The sequence below is a fragment of the Tamandua tetradactyla genome, chromosome 18, assembly GCF_023851605.1.
Source record: "Tamandua tetradactyla isolate mTamTet1 chromosome 18, mTamTet1.pri, whole genome shotgun sequence".
NCBI classification, from domain to species: Eukaryota; Metazoa; Chordata; class Mammalia; order Pilosa; family Myrmecophagidae; genus Tamandua; species Tamandua tetradactyla.
This window is the reverse complement of record NC_135344.1, coordinates 42,056,475-42,080,220: the sequence shown is the minus strand read 5'-3', so window position 1 is coordinate 42,080,220 and position 23,746 is coordinate 42,056,475. Positions and strand designations below refer to the sequence as shown.

Genomic DNA, 23,746 nt, shown 5'->3' with positions numbered 1-23,746 from the left:
CAGAGTCAGTCTGAGAAAAGAAGACAAGAGAGGAAACGTTAAAGGAAGAGAAGAATATGTCAGGGAAGAGAAGAATATGTCAGAGAAAACTTTTTTTTTAATGAGCTGGATTTTCCGCCTAGTACCTAGAATGGCACTTTATGCTTTGTCTCAGGAGAGAAGTAGATAAGCACCTCTTGCTGCCTTCCACTATTCTGTTTCTGATCATCAGTGAAAACAGGGTAATCCCACTATGTCTTTAGTAGCAGCTGAGAAATTAAGAGCAGTTCCAATCTGTCCAATCACAGCTATCGAAAATAGGCCCCCAAGTAAGCAAAAGATCAACACTTTCTCCCTTCATAGTCTACAAAGTTTCACTCTCTCTTACATACCCTGCAAGGATGCCTTGCATGACTGTCTTATTGAAAGTGTTTAATTGTTTTATTTTGGGTTTCTGGTTCCAGATCTGCCACTATTACTTCCAGAATTTGAGTCTCTTGGTTACAAAACAAGGAACTTGAAATGGATGATACTGGAGTTTTCATTAAACTCTATCAGTCTTTAAACTTACATTCTCTGATAACCTCTGATAAGAATGGACAATCTACTGGGAGACCATTTAAGGAAACAGTTTCATTGTGGCCTAGGGCACATCACTCTATATCCTACAGCCAGCAATCCCTTTGCCTCAGAAAGCACAACTTGACTGCTTTCCCACAGCATTCTCTAGGAGAGTAGGGTAAGCTGCTTTCTACATGAAGAGCAAGTTCTGTAATAGTGAGTCCTGCAGACCACCACTAGACAGATTGGGCCAGATATGCCTCCTCCTATTATGGACACAGGGTTACTCTGTTCCCTCTGGAACCATGACCATGATCTGCACTGGGAATAGGGGTGGCTCTCTGTAGAGCTGGTGAGTGGTAGGGGATGGGTCAGAGAGCCTCAAGATACTTTAATAGCCTTTTTTCTTGAATTAGGGCTTTCTCTGTAATTGCAACTCTTTAATGTTTTCTGGAGCACTGAGAAAGATATTTCTGCCAATACTTGCTCATTGATCAAAGCTTCTGTAGATGGACAGAGCCCTGGAGTTTCCTACTCCACCATCTTGATCAGGGTGGGGCATTGAGTCCTCTCTAGGAATCTAGACAAAAAAAAAAAGTCAAAAGTCTGAATTAGGGTAGTAACTGAAGAGTAATGAAAGGACCAAATAGATATTCAGAAGGTAGAGGAGAAAGAGTTGGTAATTGATTACAAATGAGGGAAAAGGAGGTGTCAGGGCTGACACTGAGATACTTTGGACAACTAAGAGAATGATGGTACCATTATGGTAGCAAGGGAGAAAATATAGGAGAAGAGAGGGGAGAAACTGAATTCAGTTTCATACATTAATTCTGGGTACAAACAGTTAGCTCTGTTTGTATGAAGTTCAGGAAAGAGACCTAATGTGGAGATGTGGATTAGGAAATTTTTAACAAATGGATAAGGCATGGCAAAAATGTTTTATCATGTTTCTCTAGTCTTAAATATTGTAGCATTTTCCTAGAGTGCTGATTTGTAAAGGCCTTTGAGGTAATATTCTTTCACAGTGGAAAAAAATGTGGTAATTGATTAGTGAGGTCTGGCGTGCATATAGAGCAAAGTGGAATCAAAAGCATATTTGTAGCACTAGTATTTCCTGATCAGGATGGTAACCGATGTCACTGGATACATGGGATTATACAGAGCATGTATATAGAATGGAAGTCAAAAGAACATAAGGAAGAATCCTGAAGTACCCTGACATTTTAGAAATATGCAGAGTGTTGATTTCTGACAGTTTATAGAACAGACAAAGATACATCTTTTGCTCTCAGTTTATTGTTGCTGCAAGGAGAGTGGGATTAGAGCAGACAGAAACCAAAAGGGTAAGAAACTGTACTGATATTCATAGATGTAACACTGTCCTTTTTTTCCACCAGTGATATCTCAAAACCTTCTTTACCTGAGACCATGAGATATTTTACATGTTTTTACCATGCCTTTGAAATATATTGTGCATTCTGTACTTAAAATGCATCTCAACTCAGGCTAGCCATGTTTCACGTGCTCAATAACCCCATGCGGTAGTGGTTATGGTATTGGGTAGTGTAGATTTAAACCTTGCAGGAATTAAAGGATCCCTAACTTTAACATCAGCTCTGTATGACCTTCTGCACACAACTGCATAAATGTGCTGCTACCCTGGTCCACAGACTCTGTGCCCATGGATATGTCAGCCCTGATTCCTGGTACCTTGACTTGTTTTTGCCCAGGTGCTGCCTCGGTAGTTTCATGGCCTTCCAAATCTCAGCAGAAGGCCCTTGCTCCTATCAAATCTTACCAGAGTGTGAGCCACATTATCAGCTCCCACATTTCCCTGATATGGAGTGCTACCTTACACCTTCTTGGACCATTCAGTTAATAAGTTTTAGCATGTATTGAAAGCCTCCTGCATGCCAGGTGCTGGTATTTGGTTCTTTCTCTGGGTACCCCAATCCTGCATAATTAATGAGGGAGAAAGACAAATAACTCAACAATCATACTGCTGTAAATGATGACACAGAAGTGATAGGCGAGAACAGAGAAAGGGAAATCTTAGCAGTTTTCTGGGATTAATGACTGTCTCCCAAAGCAGAACAAGGTTTTTGTGTTTGAGGAATAAGTAGGGGTTATTTTTCACTTATTTACTTGCCCCACTGATGAATAACCTAGCATTAAATTTGGCTATATCTAACAGAAAACTCAAATTAGCAGAAGCTCTAACAAATACATATTTATGTTTCTTGCAAATAAAAGAACTTTAGAAGGGTCATCTAGGGCTGGCGGCTCCATGGTTACCAGGACCTGGGCACCTTCACTGCCATTTCTCAACACGTGGCTTCCATCTTAAAGGTCCATACTAAAGCCATTCCTCAGTACAGCTGCTGTGGTTCAGGCAAGAGAAGAGAAAAAGGGTAAAAGGGAAACTGAGTGCACCTCATGGCTGAGCCAGACAAGAGAAGGGCGCTCATGGGTTAGGGAAGGGAGAGTGTAGACAGTACAAAACAGGAGAGTAAAAAGAAGATACTCAGTGAGAGAAGGTGTGAGGTAGTGGCCACAACAGTAATGCTGTGTTTTCCTAAAGAGTAAAATATATAACACAATATATTCCCTTGGGGTAAAACAACAACAAAAACAAAAAACCAGTAGGCAGACAAAAATATAGTATATAAAACTGAGATATGAGTTTTTCATTTATTAAAAGGACAAAAGTTATATCCAGGGTGCTATTTTCAAAAGCTGTGTTATTCCAAATTTATTTCTCCAGATTGGAAGTGGTCCAGGAAACCCTTTGTTTCTGTGCTGAAGAAACTGTTTGAAAGCTCAGACTGTGTATTTATGGGTTGCTTTGCTAACCTATAGTGGCAATATCTTTTGAGACACTAGACATGGTTGACTTTTTCAAGTGTAACAAAGAATATTTCAAATATTGGGGGCTTGGAAAAATCCTCAGTGTGGTTCACCAGGTGCTGTTCCATCAATTTTTAACACCCATTTTTTTAAGGGACATTTAATCCATACTTATTCCTTACTGCTTTACTTCTTAGCTCATCACAATGTTATATTTCAAGAGCTCTTTGATGTGTATGATACCTTTGGGCTTTCCCCACCCCCCTTCTTCAAAACAGGAAGTTATGTTGGCTTACGGTGTATAAAAGACGGAGGGAAAAATCCTTGAATTTTGTTGGTGGTATTGGTCCTGTTTGCAAAAGGTTTGAATCAGTGTTGAAACATGTTTGAAATTACCATCAAGGAAAATAGGAAACTGATTTGTATGTGAATTTTTTAAATAAATAATCATAGATTTAGTGTCAAAGAGACCTTGTGGATCATCTAATGAGATCCTCTACTAAAGGACTGAATCCTACCTTTTAACAGTTCCCATACTGCTCGAATACATCTGATATAGAAATTCAATGCCTGCTTAATTCAGTATTTCTTTTTCAGGAAAATCATGGGGTCCCATCCTTGAACTCTCTTCCACTATAACTTCTAACCTTTGGGTTTAGTGTGCCTTGCTGGGCTAGACAGAATCCATGCTTTTTCCTCTGCTACATGAAAGCCTTTCAAATGTTTGAAGTCAGCTAAATGGTGTCCCAGAGCCTCATATTCTCTAAGAATATAATACCAAATTCCTTAAACTAAGCATATGGCAAGGTTTTACATGCATGCAACAATGAAGGAAGTCCTTTTCATGCACTAATGTTCGTCAGTATTGTTCTTGAATTTTGCCATCTAGAATTAAACAAAATAGTATAGATGTTGTGTCACCAATTAAAGAGTTGAATGAACATAAACATTTTTATCCTTCATATTCCTATTTGTATGTCTCTATTATCATCCCATTAATTTGTTTATATATATCATGAAAGGGACAAGAACAATTTGCATATTATATGCCATTATGGACTGCATCCAAGTTTTTATTTAGGCCAAGAGTAGTCAATAATTAGAAGCTGATGATGAATAAAAAAATATGTCTGTGTGTATGGTTGTATTTGTGTATTTTATTATATTTCCCCCATAGGCTGAGATTCACAACAGCTAAGATATTCAGTTTATTGTAAAATTATATAGGCTTCACAACTTAGTATAGCAGTATTTGAAACAAATTAGTCTAAGTGTTTTAGAAAAGGGCAGTGAATTTGCAGAGATCTGTGGTACTCATCAGGCTGGGTTTATTTAACTTGATTTAAATGTATGTTAATGGAATTCTAATCTTATAATGATTAAAAAAGGAGGGGGATGATAATGTCCTTGGTTCTGATCCACTGGTATCTACTGCTGATATCACTTTTAGAATCTTAAATGTCACACAGGAAGACTTCCTCAATTTCGTCCAGTGAAATTCTCTTTTTCCTACATATCCTTATAATTGTGTGTTTGTTTTATAGTCATTTTATAAATCAAATATGGTCAGCAGAAGGAACCTTATCATACAGTAGAAAAGACATTAAATTCAAATACAATATTAATAGCTATGTAACCTTGTACAAATTACTTAAATAGCTTGGTTTTTCAGTTTCTTGTAAAAGGAAGTATCTTCCTATCAGTAGTAGGTATGTACACATGTATGTGCATATGTGTGCATGTGTGTGTGAGAGAGAAAGGAAGTGAATAAGGAAATCACATCAGCACTTCCTTTCGAGAAGACAGCTATGTTGTCTACTACAATACCTGACCAATAGGCAGCTTTCAATGAATACTATTTTTTATCCTTCCATGCCCAATGAGTAGTTTGTTTATGTTTAGCTATCCTCCCTGTTTATCTAGCAACTGTAAACTTAGTAGTTGATCCATTGATCCCCTTTTGGCTATTTGCTGAAGTTTCTGAAGAGAAATTTCTCTGAAAAGAAAGATGCCTTTATGCATATACTCCCAGAGTGACTCCCAAGGCTTTGGGAAAGTTAAAACAGATCCCTGAGTAATTCTATCATATGATTCAGAAACACTACATAAACATAATAGCCAATATTATATCTAATTGTGACTTTCCAGTGCAATTACATTAAATTTAAGATTAAGACATTGTCTAATGACATTTGAAAAAACTTTTTTTTGAAATTCTAACTAATATGACAAGAATATGACAAATAAAATATTGGTGTACAATAATCAGAGAAGTAATAAATTGAGATGTAAATGATACAATCATCTCTCAAAAAACTAAAATTATGGTATTTATATGAATTAGGAATAACCAGTTGGACAATGTAATACAATTATATTTGTAATGCATACACATAACTATGAAAAATCTTAAATCAAATAGAAATGATGTGAAAAAAACTTTATGAAGGGATATAAATATGTCCAGAATAAATGTCCTAGATTGAAAAGACAAAATATTGTACTGATATCAATTCTCCTTAATAAATTTATAAATATAATGCATTTCCCATCAAAATCCAAGCAGAGGGAGGTGCGATGGTGGCTCAGTGGCAGAATTCTCTCCTGCCATGCCAGAGACCCAGGTTCGATTCTTGATGCCTGCCCATGCAAAAAAAAAAAAAAAAAAAAAAAAAAATCCAAGTAGGCTTATTTTTAAAGTTGACAAGTTAATTATAAAATTCATATGGAAAAATCAATGGCTGAGGATAGCTTGGAAGGAAGAAAGTAATAAGAAGAAAATTTGATTCCTACTTACCAAATAATATTATAAAATTACAGAGCTTCACACATTTATGCATGAAGAGGAAAACATACCCAAGAGACCCGGCATATAGGTTTTTGGGGGTAAGATACACATTAGGACATTCACTCCTGGAAAATGGGTGGGTTCATGGTGGGAATGCTAGCCTAAGACCAGCACAGAAAGTAGAGCAAAGAAACAACATTTATGACTGGAAAGGAAGATAAATCTGAAAGACGGATCTTTTAAACTAAAGTGACCAGGTTTTTAACTTGTCAGTGATTGAGATAATATTATTTGACTTTTGCTGAAAAAATATTTTTTGGGGGTAGAATGAATACCCTGGAATAGAGTTGTATGTTTCCTACTAAAGGACAATATTAGATAAAATTACAGAAAAATACAGAAAAAAAATTGTCCACTCTCATTTATGATTCCAACATATACATCTATACATGTACTCAAAATTCTCTATAATAAGCAAATATACCTTTCATAAAAATGTAATAAAGATTAAATGAAACATAATTTGGGGGGGTTATACACATACACCCACAAATTTCATTAGGAGTTTTAGACTTACACAAATAGAGAGGTGGGGAAATACCTGTTTTGGACATAAAATATTACCAAAGGGAGATAAATCAGCACCTGGCAAGCTTTTGCAAAACTGTTCACATAGTTGTCACATTTGGGTAAATGAATTAGAGCAGTGGATAAAAGGAAAAATGCTTCCCACACAGCTTCTCTGATACATGCATTTATTTATTAGGCTATCAGAGAGTGCTAATCTCAATGGATTCACTTCGTAGTAGAAATTATTGTGGAGCAGAAAACTTACATAATCCATTATGAGTCAGAAATTTTATCAAACCACCTAATTAAAAGTTCTTTCTTTTTTAAACTGCTTAATGAGGAACTGCCTCATGACTCCTGGAGTGAATCAGTGTTTTCACGGATTTAAGATGAAGCAAGTAAATGCATAAGCATGATATCTTATTAACCATCACATAGTCCCAGGGGAATCAACATCGCACAAACACTATCTATTATAATAATGTGTGGAGCTACTGGCTGCTTTCATCACCTGCCTCTTAGACGAAGCTGTTCCTTTTATTGACATCCTCCTCCCTTAGATATATATTTTAAATTTACTTTTCCCTGTTGCTACTATTCCAACTCTTACTCCTTTCCCCAAGGACAATCATCATTCCAGTATCTAAAGTGCACCTTTCTTCTCTTGGTAAGTTTTCTCACAAAGTGTGTATTGTTGATATGTGAGTGGAAGTTTAAAACTGTATATACTATACTCTGCTATACATCTCAGTCTGTTACTTGTGTCACCATACATCCATGTTACTCTGTGACTATCCAGTCCACGGTATCTAAATGGGCAGTTGTCCATGGAGTGTCTCTACCATGTTTCACCGAGTGACCCATTAGGTCATGTTGCCCTCCAGCCGCCCACTGCCCCATACACCAGCATCGTGGTGCATCCACATAGGTGCCCCCTTTGGAATGTGTGAAAACACCTTCGGATTATGCGCCCAGGCATGGAACTGATCACTCACAAAGACGCAGTTCATTAATTGATGATTTACTGCCAGAATACTGTCAGGAACCACTGCAGCTGTCTGCACCCCACTCTGACATTGCCTCCTGCAGCCTTTACCCAGCATTATTCAACCTAATATCTATGCAGAGGTGAAAGTGATAATCTTTGGCAATTTTAATTTCACTTCTCCAATCACAGAGTTCGAGCATCTCTTCATATGCTTGCTAGCTTTGGGGAGGTTCCGTCTTCTCGGATAGCCTGTTTGAGGCCTCTTCCCATTTTTCTGTAGTGGTTATTGTCTTTTCCTTTTTCTCTTTCAGGGAATCCTTCACATTCTAGATATTAGTCTCTTGCCATTTTCACACAGGAAATATCTTCTTCAAACTTGTAATCCATTTGCAAATCTTGTCCATCTGAATAAAAATCCAGATTTTTTACTTTACAGTTTAGGATTTGGGAAGTTTTTAAAGAAATCCTTCTCCATGACAAGATTACACATGTTCTCTATTTGCTTCTGTTAATTTAATAGTTTTACCTTTCATACTTAGGTCTTTAATCTACCTGTAGTCGATTTTAAATGTGGTCTTTATTAGGTATTTATTTATTTATTTACATGGGCAGGCACTGGAATCAAACCCAGGTCTCCAGCATGGCAGGCGAGAACTCTGCCTGCTGAGCCACCATGGCCCACCCTAGGTATCTATTTTTTTCCGCATAGTAAGGCATAGAAACATTCTTTATTTTCTCCATTGTGTTAGGTACCCAGCTTATTATATATTAAACTCCCTGGTTCCTAAATACAAACGGATTTGCCTTTATACATTCTACTCTTTTCTCTTGGTCTCTGGCTTTTCTTGTTGTATTGATACCACAATGCTGACTTTATTTTTCCATATAAATTTCTGGATGAGTTTATCACTCCTTAAGAGAACTCTAACTGAAATTTTAATTGAAATTTCTTTGAATATATAGTTAATTTGTGAGAACTGGAATCTTTAAAATATTGTTCCCTCATCTAAGAGCATGGAATTTTCAATTTCCTCTACGTTTTTATTATGGTGTTTTGTTTTTCTATATAGTAATTATACATTTTTATTAGGATAAATTACAGGTATTTGCTAGCTTACATTTTAGTATGAAGAAAACTTTTTTTTGTACACTGACTGGATTTATCAGTCATAGCAGAGGCTAGCACTTTCAATATATATTATATTAGTATCAGCCTTATAGCATTCCTAATCTGTCTAAGAGAGTGCACCTAACTTCCTTTCTTTCACTATTTCACTATATATTTGAGGTAATCAGCCCTTTTTAAACCAAAGCAAAGCATTCAATTCTCAAAGAAAAGCAATTGTGGCAAGTTGGCAGCAATGCATAATCTCCCTTATTCCTCCTAGAAATGAGAAGATTGAAGTACAGAGAAGACAGAGCTTTGCCCAGATTGCATCATTAGCAAGAAACTTATCTGAGGTTCGAGTCCAAGATTGGAAGGCTTCAAAGCCCCCAAGTTGCCCTCTACTCAGATTGCTAACGCCAAAGCTCCAACATTCTCCACCCCTGTGAGCCATTCAAATACAGCACCCTGGGCAAGCCTACTGGCAGGTGACATCAAGCCCCTGAGTCAGGCCCTCTTCCCTGCAGATGTCACCTTCTGGGTGCAAAGTATTGTAGATTGTGAAGCCATGGATAGGAGAAATGTGGGGGAAACAGAAAATGGAGATGTTTCCCTTGCCTGAAGAAGCTGCGGGCCTTTAAATCTCCCCACCGCCAAAGAAAAGAGGAGCTCTTGGATATAAAAGAATGCCACCACTCCAAATCGAGGCCATCATGCCTCTCCCAAAAATATGACAGCGATAGCATCTGGGGCCCTGAAAAGTGCCATGCCTCTCTCTAGCTAGCTTCAGAACGGAGCTCACCAGAGGAAAGTCTAAAGAAAGAGTTGGGTACAGTCTGGCCTTCTCTAGTGAGTGGGATAGTATATTCACAAAAGTGTATGAAAGAAGATGACTTAGATGTTATTCTCAGCCCACAGAGAAGAAGTTTTGGAGGGGATTGCCATGTGATGGCCACAAATAGCTCCCCACACTCAGGAAGCCCACTGGAGAAAGACAATGATGGGCTTCGTTTGCTTGGCAGACGCAGGTTTGGCAGTGGGAGAATACTCTCTGCCTGGATCATTGATAAGGATCATTGTCTTAGTGAAAAGGACCTGCAGGTCTTGAGAGACAGAGACGGTGAGAGGGACTACAGGGACAAGTATTTCAGGAGAGAATCTGTAGATAGTAAACATGCCTTTGGTGAGCATAGAAGAAGCAATTCCTACACAGAAAAAGAACCAGAACGGCTCTCAGCTGGACCAACAAGTCAGTTGGAAACAATCGAGCTGACTGGTTTTGATGATAAGATACTAGAAAAGATCACAAGGGAAGAAAATAAATAAGGCAGGCAATAAACAGACTATGTGAAAGAAGGCACAGTTGTGTGCATTGGAGGAGTGGCTGAAGAGAATGAGGTGGGGGTCATCCTGGCACAGGAGTCTGCTGCTGATCAAGAAGTGCCAAGGGTCACAGTCTTTCCTGAGCAGTCCCCAGGAAAATGTGACTTTAATGAGTTCTTTAACCTTGAAAAGGTGCCATGCTTGGCTTCAATGACAGAAGATGCTTTGGGAGAAGGGTCAGTCTCTACCAGTTGGTTCAGTAGGTGGTTCCTTAACCTGAGCTGATCAGGAAGCCAGTTCAGCAGTCCTGGGTCAACACCACAAGAAGAACTGGAGAGACATGCAGGTCTTCAGCAAGCCGTCCTCTCTCCTGGACGGAAATCAGGAAATTACTCGTCTACCATTGGAAGACCATGCTGAAAATAAAGTAGATATTTTAGAAATGCTACAGAAAGCCAAAATGGACTTAAAATCTCTTCTCTCCAGGCTTTTTGCAAATAAAGAAAAACTTAAAGGAAGCTCAAACTCAGGAGTTGTGCTTTCAGTCGAAGAGGTAGAAGCAGGGTTCAAGGGCTTGAAGGTGGACTAGCAAGTAAAGAATTCAACTCCCTTCATGGAAGAACACTTAGAGGAGACCCCAAGTATTGTAATCAGCAATCCGTAATCAAAAAGAATGGAGCTATAACCGCATTCAACAAGCTAGTGAGAACCATGTAAACAGGTGGGACTTTGCCTTCAAGTTCCAAAGTCAGTTGAAACCTTGAAAGCTATTTGATGTCCCCTGCTGAGATCCCAGGCCAGCCTATCCCTAAAACATCCTGCAGGAACTTCTGGGCCCACCAGTCCAAAGACCTGCTTCTTCCAATATTCGAGTGGGCTTATTCGATATGGGAAGCTTGGAGCCAACAAAGCCTTTTCTAGGCCAAAGAGCCCCGTCTCCTCCCTTGTCACGGGTGTTTCAAACGTGAGCAGCCTCAGCAGACTACCTTCACCCCAGAATACCATCACCAATTGGTTTCTTCCCAGCACCACAGCAGCTGCTTGGAGATCCCTTCCAAGTCATGCGTAAGCCTTTGAAACCTGTTGCAGCCCAGCAGATGAGCCAGTTAGAATTGCCACAGGCAGCTTTTGAAGGGCTGGCCTTGCTGCATGACCTTACAATGCAGGCAGCAAACTTCTACCAGTCTGGTTCTGGCAAACCACAGGTGGATAGAACCAGAGATGGATTCAGAAACAGGCAACAGCAAATGACCAAATCACCAGCATCTGTGCACCAAGGGAATTCCTCTTCCCCTGCCTTCACTGCCTCCATCACAAGCATGCTTTCGCCTTCCTTCACCCCTACCTCAGCGACTCATAAGATATACCAGAGCAAAGAGATAAGCAAAGAAGATCCAGCATCTAGAAAAGGGATTCTTGGTGACAGCAAAGAAGACCTTCAGAAGGCCAGTGAAGATAACCTCCTGTAATCCAACACTGTGCCCAGTGCTGATAAAGACTCTTCTCCCATTACGAATCGTCAAGTGTCAACATTGCAGCAGTCTTCGTGTTCCATCCCACTGTCCCTGACCAACCGTTACACCAAACAGCAAGATTATTGACCTAAAGCAACTGGGAGAAAACCCCCCACCTTGGTTTCCCAGTTCCTGGAGCACCTTTTCTCTGCCCTGTCCACCAAGTTCCCCTTGTCCCCCAGGTATAGACATTCAGCCTGCTCACCAGCTTCACCCAGGCTTGGTCCAAAGGGTGCTGGCCCAGGGATTACATCCACAGCATCTTCCAAGTTTGCTCCAAGCTGGTGTGCTTCCTCCAGGGATGGACTCGACTCATTTGGGGCACATGTAGTTAGGGTGACCAAAGGTCCTGGTGTACAAAAGACAATCCTGTTTTTAGGCAATGACCTAGCATCATTCACTGTCCAAAAGTCCCATTTCGAAAAGTAAAACATATAGTAACCATATGTTAAAAAGTTAGACTTTTTCTGATCTTGTTCTTTGTTCTCCCTGATCAGCCCTTGATAATTTCTATTAGATCATTTTTCAACTTTAGGAGCTATTCCTCTTCTAGATCTTCGTTTATGTCCTCCTTTCTTATTCTTATTTTTATATATTTCTGAAAATCTTAGATATTGAATGTTGGTCCTCCTAGCTTAATTTCTATACCTCATAACACGTGTCACCATTTTCTGCTTCCTTCCATACTTATTTTCTTTTTTGATTCAGGAAATTTCCTTAATCTGAATGTTAGTCGTTCTACACATTTTCATGTTGTGTGTGTATTTCTTTTCTAAGATTATCTTTTCAGGTCTATAATGATTTCTTCCCAATGAAGCACTTTTTTTTTTTCATATGGGCACACTATATTTTTTTAAACCTCTAAGTACTCTAGTTAGAGAAGTTTTAAGAATCACTTTTGTTATCTAAATTATCTATTTTCTCTGAATTAAGATTACTATGTTAATTTATCTTGGTTACATTTTTATCTTATATTTTATGAATTGATAGAAATGATCTTTTTTGCTTAGACTATTAATATGGTAGAAATTCTTTTTTTCCCTTTTCTTGGACTGTTAATATGGTAAATTGCATTGAATTGTTTTTGAATAAGCCAGCCCTGAAACCTTGTTATAAACCCTGTTTGCTCATGGTGTAGTATCCTTTTAATTTATTGTTGGATTAGATTTGTTATATCTTCTTAGAATAATACATCTGTTTTCATGAGGGCTATTGGTCTGTTGCTTCCATTTCTCGTAATGTGTTTGGCCGATGTTCATATCAGAGTAATGTTGCCTCACAGAATGAAGTTGGAAGTATCTGTCTTATGCAATTTTATGGGAGATTTTGTGGAAAATGTGTAATATTTCTTCCTTTTTAATTTGATAGAATTACCCAGGAAAATTATTTTGGCCTATAATTTTCTTTGTGGGACATCTTTAAATTAAAATCGTTATTTATTTAATAAATGAAGGCCTAGTTCTCCTTGGGGAAGCTTTGGTAGTTTGTGTCCTTCAAGATATTTGTACATTTCATGACAGTTGTTGAATTTATTGGCATAAAGTTGTTCACAAAATTCTCTTATTACCAATTTAATATTCACAGAAACTGTAGTAACCTTTTCTCTTCCACATCTGATTGGACTTTCATTTTCAGGATCAATGTCTAACTAGAAATTTATCTCTGTTTTTTTTTTTCACTCTTCTCAAAGAACAATCTTCTGTTTTACTAATTTTTCTCAATTGTTTTTATGCTTCTGCCTTATTGATTTCTATTGTGGTCATCATTATTTTCTTTTTTTCTGCTTGCTTGGAACTATAGCTGCTCTTCTTTCTATAGATTCTTAAGATAGAAGGCAAGATATTGACTTGAAATGATTATTCTATTCTATTATAGTAATTTATTGCTATAAATTTTCCTCTATATTCTTCTTTCACTGCACCCCACACATATTGATCTGCCCTGATTTCACTTCTCATCAGTTCAAAATGTATTCTAATTTTTGTTTTGATTTCTCTTTTTTCCTCCTGGATTGTTTAGAAGAGTATTATTTAGTTTTCAAATGTTTGGAATTCTCCTGTTGTCTTTCTGTTACTGACATTTAATTCCATTTTGGTCCAAGAATAATACCTTTGTATGAACTGCATATTTCAAATTTTAAATTGCTTGAGAGTTGCTTATGGCAAAGAATATCGTCTAGCAAATTTTCCATTGTACTTGAAAAGAATGTGATTCTACTCTTTTGGCATGATGTGTTCTATAAATGTCAATTAAGTCAAGTTGACTGATAATGTTGTTCAAGAATTATCTGTCCCTACTGATTTCCTATTTATTTGAAGTTCTACCACAACTTACTGTTGCTGTTTTTTTTTTTCAGTTCTTTCTCTTTTTTCATTTCATATTTTATTCTAATGCTGTATCTTCAAGTTCATTATTTTTTTCTTCTGCATTGCCCTGCTCTGCTTGTTAATCTCATCCATTTTATTTTTAATCTTAGGCATTTTCATTTTCACCCCTAAAGGATGAAATATTTTCCCTGTTTCTACTTAATATGTTCAATCTTTCCTCTAGTTTCTTGAACGTATGGAGAACCTCTATAATAGCTATTTTAATATAATTGTGTACCAATTCTATCATCCTTTTCTGGGTCCGAGACTGACTTTTTTTTCCTACAGATTGCATTTCTTTGCCTCTTTGCATGCCTGGTGATTTTTTGTTCAGTGTCAAACACTGTGAATTTTATCTTGTTGGGTACTGGATATTTTTGTATTTATAGAAACAGTGAGTTTTGTTAAGGATATGTTTAGTTTATTTGAATACAGTTTGATCCTTTTTGATTATGCTTTTAAGCTTTGTTGGACAGAACCAAAGCAGCACTTAGTCTAGATTAATTTTTCCCACATTTATGGCAAGACCCTCTTAGTATTATACCTGTTGCACCATGAATTGTGAGGTTTTCCATTCTGGCTGCAGTGAACACACACTATTTCTGATCCTGGGTGAGCCTTGGTGTTTGTTTACTCTTGGCAGTGGTTCTTTCATCTGGCCTCATGTGATTTCTTCATGCACATGCTTTGCCCAGCACTCTGTTGAAGGTTCAAGAGAAACTTTTTTCAGATTTCCAGTGTTCTCTCTTTGTGCAGCCTTGATCTCCCAGGTAATCTGCCCCTTGAACTTTTCCCAATTTGGTCATTCTGAATTCCCTGAGATTTTTCCTCAATCCAGGGAAACAACTTGGCACACCTGGGTCCCTTCATCCTCTACTGCAGACTGGAACAATTTTGCAGTCCGTAAACTGGAGGATTTATAGGGCTCAATTTTTTATTGTTTCTATAACTTGAGGATCTCTGTTCTTCATTGCCCGGATGTGTAATATTTCAGGAATAGTGTTTTCATATATTTTGTCCAATTTAAGTCATTTCAGATGGGAAGGTAAATTCAGTCCTTGTTCTTGCATCTTGGTGAGAAGTGTAAAGTCCTGAGTTAGAGTTTGATGAAAAAGCATTTTGATTACTGATGTGCCAACGCCAATTAGCAGTTTATTTGGGGGTCACGAAAGCTGTTATCTATATCATGTGTCCTACAACTATAACTATAATGCAAATCAAGATATCACAACACTCTTACCTGATTGAGACAAGAATGAGGGTTATATAATTAACTGGACCTAAATTATCTTCTATCATCCATATAGTCAAAAATAACCTTGTACTGATCACAGAATATCCTTCCTTCGATTTCTTTGGTTGTTAGAGAAAGCTGATTCATCCTATAATTGCCAGTTATAGATCTTCCCATTATAGTATAGACAATTAATTCAATTGACTAAACACTTGGCTTTTTATTGTTGTTATCAACATGTAACATTGAAGGAATGAGTTTTCCTTGTTTCTTCTTCCTCTTTTCCTTCTTTCACCTAACTGTGTATTTCCTTCACAGTGTGTAATGTAGTTTCAACCAACCATAAAATGATGCTCTAATTACATTTTATTCTCTTCTTTCCAGACAAATAAAACCCTGGAGACATGCTAATGGTCTTGACTATAGATAGGAGCTCACCCCTTAGGGCAGGGCCAAGCACAAAGACTGGCCATGCCCTGTGCTGGCCTATGCCAGGCAGTAATTGCTGACAGCATGCTGGAACAATCTCTTCAGGAAGAGGGCAATGGGGGCTTGTGGGAAAGAAGTGAGGTCATCCGTATTTGGTTTTTATTGCCTATGTTTCCTAGTAATGATGACATGATACTCATCTAAGATTTGCGGCATCTCCCATTTCAGCACTTAACATGCTGCCCCTCTGCACAGGGGCAGAGTGAGTCCTCCTACGAGGAAAGAAGTTTAGAAGGAGCCTGGGTGACCTGAATACAAATGCTCCGCAAGGTACTCAAAAAGAGAACAATAGATTTTTACAGAGCTTTCTCTTTTCTTTCTGCCTTTCTATTTATTATTATTTTGGGGCTGCAGGTGGTAATAAAGTTTAAATTCTGACACAAGATATTTAAAAGAGTATAAAAGTGGACATCACAGTCTTGTGGTCTATATACTCCCAAATAAGAGAAGGGAAAAGGAGAAAAGGCAGGAAAACCTTCATTGATATAAATCTTCCCTTTCGTGTCACCTATTCCTCCCCCCAAAGGTTTAAGTTACCCAGCTTCAATTTGGCCTTCTTTGGCTGAGCTGGTTCCTTCTTTTAATCCCTGAAGCATTTGGTATTTTGCTCCACATCAGACTAAAAATGGAGTTATTTTCATAATTACATAAATTACTGGGTTATTTTTTTTTAATATAGCACTTAAGATACACTCATTGCTTAATTTATTATAAACACAACAATGAACTGTCTTTCCTACTTCTTCAAAGGGTAGATCTTCATTATAAATCAATGACAAAATTTGCCTAACTTTTTGGATAAAACACACGGTTACTTTATTAAACTTTAACAGTTTGGGTCCTTCTATAATATAGTCATGTCACTGCAAGTCCCTCCTTCATATAGAAATTGATGATTATATGGAAGTATTTTTTTTTCAAAATTTCCTACTAAGATGGGACTCCTTAATCAACAAACATCCCCTAAATATCTTTAAGTATACACTGCTAAAATAGAGTACTTCAAAATAACGATGGGAAAAAGGCCTCATGTTTTTCCTTTAAGGCTGCCCTAAGAATACCCACTGGGGTACTATGTTTAGTCTTTGAAAGACCCTTGAGAGCTGCTTACCCATATCAGTCCATCTTTTGGTCTCTGGGATTTGTTATGAACGAAAATGGTGACACTTAACATTATTGACTGATTAACACATTCTTTCCAACATAATTTCTATTTTGTTTCCTAGAGTTGTATATGAGTTTAATGAATATAACCTTTTTCTCCCCAGCAAAACCACAGTTTCTCAGCAGTGAGTAGCTATTGGGTGTGGTGTTCTTTCTTCTCATATTAATGAAAGAGGATTCTGCAAAGAAATCCATGTCAGGAGATGGGAACATTTCATATTTTTATATGAAGTGAAAAATCAAGAGGAGGAATAATCATTTCTTATGATGGTGCAATGGGGGTTTTCAGCGGGAAATTAATCCTATTTCTTTGAGATGTTCTCACATTGAACAGTGACCTAACATGGGGAGCCTCATTGACATATGTCCTGTTTAATCAGGAGTCAAAGCTCAGCCCACCCATTTCCTTGACAACAAGGAACACGGAGTTTCTAAGACCCATGGGAGCCTGGAAAATTAACTCATCCTGAAGAAAGGGAAGCATTCCCTGATGGCAAGAAAGGAGAAGATAGCAGTTTTAGGAGGTTGAAGTGATTACAGAGAGAAATTGTAAGAGGCTTAGAGTCTACAGGTCTGTCATGTGGGCTTCAAAGTAGGGGGTATGCACCCCAGAGAATGCACAAGACATATAAGCAGCTATGGGAAGAGCTTCTATTTACCTTTTATATAAGATGAAAGAATAAATTTTTAAAACATTGATTGGCATTAGTGCTCTTTCTCTAAAGAGGCCATTGTCACATACTGTAGGTGAGATAAGTGGAGCTATTGATATTCTAAAGCAGTGGTAATCGAAATATATTCTCCACACAAGCTTTGGGGATGGGCCCCTTTTTAAATAAAAAGCTGAATTATGATAAGCCTTCCAACCTATTCTGGTACAGTTATTACAATATTATTATTCTGATCTTAGTAAACATATATGCTCAGTATTCAAAAGGAGAACAGAAGGGAATATGGGCTCACTAGATTCTTCTGAAAAGGGTACCAGTTAATATGTAAGAATGTAATAAAATTTGTGTAATTTTCCAACATTTATATTTCCTTTTTTATAAAACCTTTCAAACAAAAAGAAACCAGACATTTAAAGGTATATAGGCAGAGACTGTGCAGAAATTGGTAAGGGAGAAAGACCATAGGATGTATTTATAGGAGAATAGAATCCTAGACTGTGGAGTAGGCAGGGAGGATAATATGGGGAGTGGGAGATGGATATTGGTATGGAGGAACTAGAAACTAACAGAACTTCTTACTCAGCATGATTCCTTACCATCTTTATGAATAACTTCATTTTCCATTTGTAATGCCATATATTTTACATGCACATATATATATACATACATATATATATATACATACCATACATAGATTATACATATGAATGCAATATAATTTACATGTACACATGCATATACATATAAATATACGAATACATTTACATACACACACATACACATATAGATTTTCTACTACCTATATTCAGATTGGGTCTATATGAATAAAGAATTCGAATATTTTAATTGAATTTGCCCTCACTTTTTTTTTCAGTTTGGCTTCTCTAGAAGCAGAATCTGATGCAGAAGTCAGAGTGCAGGGTGTTTACTGAGGCTGTCCCCGGGATCAGTATCAGGATGAAGAATGACGGATTAGTGGGTGGAGTTCACCTGTGAAGCTGACCCAGTGTCAACCTTGGGCAATTCAATGGGGAGATGTGGAACTAGGGTGGGCTTCCAGATTGCCATGAGTTAGAATGATGGAGCAGATCAGTTGTTAGTTATGGTGCCTTCTAAAAGGTGGCTTTTTGAAGTTGAGTCAATCCCTAAAGTGCTCCACAGCTGGGGCAATGAGTCCTTTATTGAAGCGCTATCTGGGCAGTACATCCCAGTATCAACCAAAATAATTGACCTCCTTTTTATATTATGTACAATCTCAGTTCTTTAGAATCACATTATCACTTTGTACGCTGGTTCTACCTTTTCTCATAGCTTGAGCTTGGATGACTTAATTTCTCTGGGTCTCAGCTTTCTTGTCAGCACATCACGAATAATTATTTCTATTTTGTAGGGTTGGTGTGAAGATTAAATAAGATTATCATTTCAGTATCTAAAACAATACCTAACTCTTTATGGTGCACACTTAAGAAAAAATTGTTCCCTTACGAACCCTTCTAGAACCTGAAGAAGAATGAGATTCGCTGTACTAATGTTGAGCCAGAGGTGACATATAAAACAAAAAGTATAAAATTCACATATGGTCTCTACCGTTTAGAGTTGGAATAGCTTCAACACAATGGAGTACTAAAGACAACTGTCTGTCATCTGCCTGCTAAGTGGCTGCCATAGCTAAACCACTAATTAAGCTCTTAGTGTCATGTCGTAAGGAAAAGATGATGCTTTTTGGCCTTGGGGATACTTCATTTGATGTGATAGTTGGACATTAATGTGATTGTTTATATATATACATATATATAGAGATATACATACACACACATACACACACACACACATATATATAAGAACAAGGACATTACAGAAAAACTTGAAATTCCTTTCATTACCTTCTTCCCAGGAGTAATCACTATCACACATTTTCGGTGTACCTTTCCAGTCTATTTTTATGGGTTAAATATATGAATATACACATAAATACTTTCTTAAATTGCTCCGTGCTTTTAGAATTACATCATTTCTATCATATCAAAAGTATCACTTAGCAAACTAAATTTTCACTTAATATTTTTGAGACCCATCCATGTTGGTAGGTATATATTTAGTGTTTATTTAAAAACATGCTGTATAGAACTTTGAGTTTCTGGCCAAGCTTGTAGAGAAATGCAAGAAGTGTAGCTCTTACCCTTACAAAGGAAATGAGACAGGCTAACTTCAAATGCAGGCATTTTTTTTTTTTTTTAACACTTTGGAGAGCTAAGCTGGAGAGCAAGTAACAGCCTCAAAATCTAAACAGAGATGTTGCCTGGGTGGACAGAGGTGATGCAAGCCTATGTTCATCCAAGGTGGAGGTAATAGGACACTGGATAAAGAGTTCAGCCAGAAGAATTGACAAGTGGGTGAAGGCCAACCGTGAGTTGACAGGACAGTGTAAAATCCCTGAGGGCTGACCTCCCTTTTGCAGGCTCTTTCTTCACAAACCTCACTAGATACAGAAAATTTGTGATAAGTAAGTACTAAAAAAAAACACCCACTGTGGTACAGACCTGGGAGAGGGAAATAGTCTTCCTGCAGGACTGGCAAGAAACTCTGCCTGGATCCCTCTTTCCTATGCTCCACCATGGAACAAAAGCTTTCAACTGGGAGGGATACTACAAACACTGCTGCCCTTAGGGCATTACTAAAACTCTCAGAAGCCGGGGGGCGGAGGGAGGGAAGAGTGGAAACCAGAAGGGGAGGATTGTGCTAGGCCCAAGCAACAGCAGAGGGAAGGGCGGGAGAAGGCCACACCCCCAAGATCTAGGACACAGTGCAGGACATCTGAGGCCATTCAGAACAACAGAAGATACTCCCTCCCACCAAGCTGACAAGCTTCAAATAACAACAGCAGGATGCAGCTGGAAGGAAGGTCGGAGGGGAAAAAAGCAAGGACAAAGAGATCCTCTTTTTGTTAAGCACAAAAAGAAGACCTAAAACTCAGCATTGAATAGACATGGCTCTGATAAACCAGCAGCTACCCTAACTGACATATACCCAAAGGGGAAGCCACAGCCATAACAGTTCTCACACTACATCAAACTTGATAGGGAATGAGGTGTTCGGGAGGAGTGACCTTGAGGCCCATAATGGGAAGTTTCTCTTGGTGTTGGCACATCTAGTCTTCATTCAGGTCGGTGCCTGAAAAGAATCAATGAAAGGTGCAGCTGGTCCACCCCTCATTAGCATAACCACAAGAGGAGGGGTCCCTCCAAGTTCTTATAATACAGGAATCCCAGCCCTGGTGAGTGCTTGCCCGCCCTTGGAGAACAAACCTCGTTCACCCCCTTCGAGCGTGTACTTTCTCTATGTATTAAACTTTTTTGGCTATACACACTGACTAGTCCTTGAATTCTCTCCTGTGACTAAGTCAAGAATTTTCATAGTGCAAGGCCCTGGTCAAGGTCTGGACCTCTCCAAGAACTCCTGGGGGCCTCCAGCATCAAAAGGACTAGCAGAAGTTGTGTCCATTTCCAGGAATTAAAACTCCTTCACCTCACTCACGACTCTTTTATATAAAATGCCCAGTTTTCACCAAGGAAAATTACAAGGTAGAAAAAAATAAACTCAAAAAAGACAAAGCAATTGTCAAAACTAAACTCAGATATGACAAAGACATTAGAACTACCTGACAGAAACTTTCAAGTAACTGACAAGGTGTTGAGGCCTCTAATGTAAAGGCTGGGCAACCTGCAAATTCAGCAAAGAGATGGAAACTATGGAAATGCTAGAAATGAAAACTACATTATCAGAGAAAAAGGATGTCTATTATGGCGTTATCAGTAGACAGAAACAACACAACTGAGCAAAGTATGAAAGAATTTGAAAATAGAGCAACAGAGGTTCTCCAAACTGAAATGCAGTGAGAATAAAAGAGTACAAATAACCATTACAGGCATAATTAATGTCATCAAATTTTATATTTAGATGTGGTTAAAAGGGGAAATTTATGTGTATGTTATTAGAATAAAAATTTTAAAAACCAGCAACATTGAACTACCCAACACAGACAAGGAACCTAAAACTCCGACAGACTACAGTTAGTAGTGCAATTATAATAAATTTCATAAATTGTAACAAATGTATCACACTAATACAAGGTGTTGATAAAAATACACTCTAGACTGATAATGAAAGTGGTTTTTGTAGATTCATGACAATGAAAACAGTCATTCCATTTGTTATTTTAAATGAAAAATGTCTGGGTGTGTTTAGCAAGTAGAGGAACCACCTGTTCCAAGGACTCCCCAGCATTCCCACATCTGGCCACCTGAAGTGTTCTAAGGCAGAACAACATTCACAAACCCTTGAGAATAAAACAGATAAATGCCTGCCAAACACTGGGAGCTATTTTAATATTATTATAACATGTAATATAATTATAACAATTCAATCTCCTAGAAAATGCAATAACCAGTTTCCCTGCTTGGTACAAGGAAAGTGAATGTGAACTGGCCAGGTTGTAACTTTATCTCTGGTATTTTGCCAAACCAAGCACTGTTCCTAAGTAAAATGAAGGGAGAAGATTTTGATGGAATTATATACTCATAATTCCTGCTTTGTTCTCCATGCTCTCCCTGCCCCCTCATGCACACACACACCATAATAAAATAAACCCAGGGAGTTATTTACCTTTATTAAGTATAGATCAAATGGTCAAAGCTGGAAAGAAATCATTTACAATCCAAAACAGCAAACTGTAGTTAAAAGCCACATATTTCCTTATCAAGAGCCTCTTTACCAACATTTCCAACATTCCAACATCCCCTGAGCCAGGGCCAGCAGTAAATTTTTGTAAATAACCAGCACAAAATGAAAATGTGGGGTCCCTTGTTCAAAAATTAAGAATTCCTAGACAGCAACAGCAGTATATTAAACCCAGTTGGGCACCCTTCTGAGTACAGGGCCCTGTGCGAGCCCACAAAGAAGTCCTGGTCTTGTTTGAATATATGAGAGATCCCAGTGGAGCCAATGTGACCAGTTCCTTGAATGATGACTTTGATCATTCTTTGCAAATGGTCCACAGCTCAGAGAAATTCTCTTTTCAATTTCCAAAGTTCACCCTGTAACAGTCAGACGGTAGCTCTGAGAGCCCAACCTGCTCTAACACAGTTGGCCTCTAACCTGGGCATTCCTCCTGTGCCCTGGTCTTAACTTTATAAAGAGGTCTCACTTGCTATGAAAGCAAAAATTTTAAAGACTCTTATGAATTGAGCCATGTAAAAATAGGATCAACTCTTTCATGAGGCTCAGGTGTGGTACACATTTGTCATGCAACCTCTCGCAAATCATTTGGGGAAAATTATTTGACCATCACTGCTGGCTCAGCAATTTTAATAGGCATGACCAGTCGATCCAGCTAAAACATTGGTCGATTAAGAGCATTGGATGTTACAAGTCAGATAAGCCAGTGTTGTATTGAATTTGCAGATCAATGTAATCAAAATGCCTAATTTATCAACCCTTTGTTATGCCAGAGTTGGCGAGGTCATTGGTGGCTGCAGCAGTTCAGCACAAAGGAGGGGCCCGGTGAAGGTGGCCTTGGTGGTGGTGCCATGTCCTCCCACTGCCCCTTATGCTCAGCTTGAGTTCCTCTACCTCCTTTTCCTCAGGCTGTTCGCAATTCTACAGAAGACCTAGAGACTCTGTTCTTCCTATATCCTGGGTATAGAGTACATTTGTCCTCCTCTCCCTTCCCATTTTTTTCCTTGCCTCTCCACCCAACCATTACATTCCCATTCCACTCCAAACATCCCGTTTAGATAGAGTAGTTAAAGATTCACATACTTGCATAAATCCATACACATCCCACTCCTGCACGATATTCTTCAATCTACCCATAAATAAGTGGTTGAAGAGCAAAGTCTCAGGATGAAATTCAAATGTAATTAAAACTAAAAAGGGAGAGCGATCACATAGAGCAGCACATGTGTATAGATTTTAGTTCAGGATGAGCGAGATCAGAACAAATCAGGCTGTAGAATTATCTTCTGCTTCCTTACTGTTGAATCCCCAAAATGCTGCTTTGACCACTATTATTTTCCTATAACAAGCTTCATTTAACCAATGTAAAATTGCCTTTGAAGCCAGACTCAGGCAATGTGAATTGAAGTGGAG

At 38.2% G+C, this 23,746-nt stretch overlaps 1 pseudogene; it reads left to right on the top strand.

Annotated features, from left to right (window-relative positions):
• Positions 1–9,385: 9,385 nt before the first annotated feature.
• On the top strand, positions 9,386–12,006 carry LOC143662419 (eukaryotic translation initiation factor 4E transporter pseudogene; annotated as a pseudogene).
• The last annotated feature ends 11,740 nt before the right edge of the window (positions 12,007–23,746 follow it).